Source organism: Micromesistius poutassou, assembly GCF_964030765.1.
Source record: "Micromesistius poutassou genome assembly, chromosome: 5".
NCBI lineage: Eukaryota > Metazoa > Chordata > Actinopteri > Gadiformes > Gadidae > Micromesistius > Micromesistius poutassou.
In genome coordinates this window covers 13,762,475-13,767,474 of record NC_140275.1, presented here as the reverse complement: position 1 = coordinate 13,767,474, position 5,000 = coordinate 13,762,475, and the positions used below count along the sequence as shown (strand labels likewise).

The following is a 5,000-nucleotide window of genomic DNA, read 5'->3' as shown; positions in this document are numbered from 1 at the left end:
ATGTTGCTTGCAAGCGGAACCCAGTGTGTTTTACGTTTCGGAAAAATGATTGTGTGTGTGTGTGTGTGTGTGTGTGTGTGTGTGTGTGTGTGTGTGTGTGTGTGTGTGTGTGTGTGTGTGTGTGTGTGTGTGTGTGTGTGTGTGTGTGTGTGTGTGTGTGTGTGTGTGTGTGTGTGTGTGTTAATCAATCATGGAGGGCAGTTATACAAATAGAATGCACTTGACTTGGAGGGACTTCCCGTACAACTCAGTCATAGGTTGGTTATACTTCTGGTTTCCGTTTTGTCACTTTGAAGTGGTTTCTATGAACAGATATACATTTCTTGATTCTGTGTACATGGGGTCCACACATACATGGAACTGTGTGTTTTCTGTGTTCACAACAAGTCACTGTCTTTTACTGTTTAGCCAATCAATGGGCATGTCAAAGGCCATGGTTTTATCTGTTCTGTGAGGAATTATAATTGTTTGCCGATAAGCCATTACAGTGTGTGGGTGTGTGAGTTTTGAGCGTGCTTGTGGGCCAATGTGCACATTTAAACACCAACAAAACTGTGCTAGTGCACCAATCAGAGTTGTTGTATGTGTTGATATATGGGATGCTGCCACTACAAATCATACTCTGATGTGCGCTGCTGTCCTACATTTGTGCATTGCATTTTTATTGATGTTGATTTCGCCATTGTGTAACTACCTGCTTGAGTGTGATCTTTCCTGCAGGTGTGCGTGTGTTAGTGTGTGTGTGTGTGTGTGAGTGTGTGTGTGTGTGTGTGTGTGTGTGTGTGTGTGTGTGTGTGTGTGTGTGCTACTGTGTTACAGTGATAGACGGAGAGTGATGCTGGGAGAAATATAGAGTGATAAAGATAGAGGGCGAGATAGAGGGAGTAAGACAGATAGAGGCAGGATGATAGAGGGAGAGAGTTGGAGGGAGAGAGATAGAAGGAGACTATAGGGAGAGTGATAGAGGGAGAGAAGTTGAGGGGGATAGAGGACGAGAGGGATAGAGAGAGACAGACAAAGGGAGAGTGAGAGAGGAAGGGAATTATAGGGAGAGAGAGGGAGACAGAGGTATGGATAGAGGGAGAGATTGTGGTAGAGAGAGATAGGGGGTGGAGAGAGAAAGAGATTGTGGTAGAGAGAGAGATAGAGGGATGGAGAGAGAGAGACAGCAAGTGGATGAGAGAGAGATGGAAGGAAGCGTGCCACGGCCTTGTGAGGAACACAGTGTCTTCTGTCAGGGAAATAAAACCAAAACCCAAAGGACAGTGAATCTTTATATTCCGCCAGCGCTCTGTTTATGTAACTGTGTGTTTGTGTGTGTGTGTGCATGCATGTGTTTGTTTGTGTGTGTGTGTGTGTGTGTGTGTTTGTTTGTGTGTTGGTGTTAACGGGGCTGTGTGTCAGTTTGGTTTATTCAGTTAAACGATGCATGCAGAACTTCAAATTGATGTGTGTGTAAATATGTGTGTGTGTGTGTGTGTGTGTGTGTGTGTGTACACTGGTAGTTCTTATTTTACATGTGTAGTTAGTATGTAAGAAACACCCATTGATGTAATGGTGCAAATGCACACACTTGCACATACTTGTCTGTCAGAAGAATCATGTGAATGTTAGTCTGTGTGTGTGTGCGTGGGGTGTGAGTGTATGTGTGTCCAAACCGCGGAAACAGTGCCAGCTTTGTATAGCTGACTGATAGGATGCTGTGAGAGAGAGAGAGAGAGAGAGAGAGAGAGAGAGAGAAGAGAGAGAGAGAGAGAGAGAGAGAGAGAGAGGAGAGAGAGAGAGAGAGAGAGAGAGAGAGAGAGAGAGAGAGAGAGAGAGAGAGAGAGAGAGAGAGAGAGAGAGAGAGAGAGAGAGAGAGAGAGAGAGAGAGAGATTGTGTGAGAGAGGATGCTGTGATTGAGAGAGAGAGAGAGGGAGAGAGAGTGAGAGAGGGAGAGAGGAGAGAGAGAGAGATCCAGCAGAGCTAAAGCCCCATTAAGACAATCAGCCCCGGCAACCAGGCGCTCTGCCAATATTGCTTGTTTAGCATTTTCTCAGGGTAATAGGCCCATTGATTTCTGGCTCTGCTCGCTGTCTTTTATTTACACAGAAGGGCCCTAGTGCCCCGGGACCGTAATGTACCAACTCTCGTTAAAGAGATATTGACTTGTACACAAGCTCAGGAGGAATGTGTGTGTGTGTGTGTGTGTGTGTGTGTGTGTGTGTGTGTGTGTGTGTGTGTGTGTGTGTGTGTGTGTGTGTGTGTGTGTGTGTGTGTGTGTGTGTGTGTGTGTGTGTGTGTGTATGCATGCATGTGGGTTCTTCTCTGTGTGCATGAGGGGGGCGGTGGGGGCGTTAAAGAGGCAGGAGTGTTTCCAGGAGTAGCACATGGAATTGAGCCATGATAAGACAGCTAATCAATTCCAAATTAGTGGGGTGGAGAGAGAGAGATAGAGGGAGAGGGGGAGAGAGAGGGAGAAATAGAGAGCGAGAGAGAGAGAGAGAGAGAGAGAGAGAGAATGAAAGACAATGAAAGAGATAGAGAGGGAGAGAGAGAGACACGGAGAGAGAGGGAGAGCGAGAAAGTGAGAGAGAGGGAGAGAGAGAGGGAGAGAGATTTACAGAGATAAAGACTATGGTAAAGCAATTAGTAATGCGTTCTGATGACTGAAACCGGATATGTTTTCATCTGGGTCCGACAGGCCATTTTAATTAAACACTCTGATTACCTCTTTCAATCCTTCTTTATTTCTGACCTTTTATCTAGCGCTGTTGTTGTACTACTTACAGAATTAATGTTTAATATTCTTCCGTCGGGCAAGGAAATATGATGGCATAATCAGCTCTTGACGTTATTACAAAACACGGCCGACTTAATTTACTTATTCTAATGGACAATTACAAATGATGTAGTGCCACAGAATACGGCTTCGGGGAAAAGGTTTGGGGCTGAGGTTTGTTTCGGCAGCGCGGCTTCGTGCGCAGCGAGCCGCGCCACTCAAAGCATTACGGCCCATAATCCACAGACGTTGCAGCGCGGTAACTGGAAACAAAATCCATAAAGAAAGTAGTTTACTGGCTCATTAAGGGTGTCGTCAGCGGTGGCCTTCCCCCTATTTACCCTTCCTCGCTCTCCCGCTCGCTCTCTATTTCCTGCCGTGCCTCTCATCCTCTCTCGCTCTATCTCTCGCTCGCTCACGCTCTCTCTCCCCATAACTAACTTTGTCTCCTTCCACAACACGCCGGGGGAATAGAGGGCCTTTTTTTACGACAGGTCCATTAGGTGTATTGGCTGGGCGGTGAGGAGGGGTGCTGATGCGGTGCTTACGCTGCTTCACCGGGAAGACAGACGCGCCCATCGATCGCCGAGTCAAACTCCTCCGTTGACGTCCCCGAGGCCCGACCTGACCTCGCGTCTGCCTCAGAGGGGAGGAGGAGGGGGAGGAGGAGGTGGAGGAGGAGGAGGAGGTGGAGGAGGAGGAGGAGTGGGAGGAGGAAGGAGGATGAGGATGAGGGTGGGAGGAGGGGGGGGGTCCTTCTTGAGGAAAGAAAACGGCTTCTCTGTTTGAGTTGTCTACTCTAAGTCCTGGTTACAGTGACGCAAGTGTGATACAGAATGGCATCTTTCGAGTTCAGTCTTTCCGTGTGTTTCCGAACCATTTTCAGAGAGATGATGGTGCAGAAACGGAGCTGCCTCTACAAGCAGCAAGCCGTCGACGGCCCTTAACAAAATCCTCCTCCGTCCTTTCACATCGCGTTGGCAACCCGGTCGCTGTGGATTTCCGGCGGTTACCTGGCCCTGTTTTTTTTTTTTTTTTGTTGCAGGGTGCAGCGCTGTCCATGTTGATGAAGACTGAGCGCTTGTGCCACGTCGCCCCTATCAAAGATAATGAATGCAGTGATGTGCAAAGTGCCAAGTCCTCCGAGTGCCTTCCCACTCAAATCCGTGGCGGTGTGTCTGAAGAGTTAATAAGGGCTTTAAGCTTAAGTGGTGCCTCAGAGTCTTTTGTCTAGCCAGTCCTCTCCATGCAACCCTGCTTGAGTTGTGGCGCTATTTCACACTTCACACTTTGGCTTGTTCTCGAAATGACTTTTTTTTCGCCCCCCCCCCCTCTCTCTTTCTCTCTTTCTCTCGCTTTCTTCTTTGTTTTCATGAGTGTTGCTGAATATGAACAATATTCCAAACTATATTTTCGAATCCATTACCACGTCACATTTTATCGGGGACTTTTCTTTCCCACAATCGGGATCCATTTCGGCCAGTCTTTTGAGCTGGTCCTACATCCCTCCCGGTGCAGGGCTGTGTTCGGTTTAAAGGGGTTTCTTTGGCGCAGGTGTGCGCTGGTATAGTAATTATTAATTCAAGTACAGCTCAGGGGCTGAGTGGATGGGGGCACCAGGCACCCCGTGCGTCGGTCCGGTTCGCGGCCGTCGTCATCATCCTTAACCACCAGGCCTTCCTGCTGTCAATCACCATGCATCATGCATAACAATCGATTCTACAAGTTACTGGGCCAATTCTGTCGGATGATTGTTCGAGAGGGTAATGTCATTATGTCCCAGGCGTGTATGACCAATTATGTCAGCTGGGCTTCTACAGCACTTCGAATACATCATTTGTTACATTTTGAGAAAATTAAACCACAGGTAACCTCGAGACTCGCAAATAGGGCAGCTAGCCACATACGGGAGATCATTCCTGGAATAGCATTTGAGAGGAGGCTTTTATTGTTCTGTAATGTTCTGTAATCTACAGTCTCCACTTTGAGAATAAATAAATTGCTTTTCAAGCTTAAAATAACTTGACACTGCAGTGTCCGTGGGCTTAAAACGTGATGCCCCAAAAATATGTATATATTTTTTTAATCTGTCATGTAACTATTTTTGCGGATTACAATGTGTCACATCCGCTGATTTGTGTGTGTGTGTGTTTGGATGTGTTTATGCATGGTTGCATGTGTGTGTGTGTGTGTGTGTGTGTGTGTGTGTGTGTGTGTGTGTGTGTGTGTGTGTGTGTG

The 5,000-nt window shown here is 47.2% G+C and overlaps 1 protein-coding gene across 1 annotated transcript in view; it reads left to right on the top strand.

Moving 5' to 3' along the window:
- LOC311343297 (transducin-like enhancer protein 4) overlaps window positions 1-5,000 on the top strand; it is a gene marked incomplete at its 5' end in the record, with an annotated part of 17,397 nt that overhangs the window by 3,892 nt on the left and 8,505 nt on the right. The window lies entirely within an intron of this gene.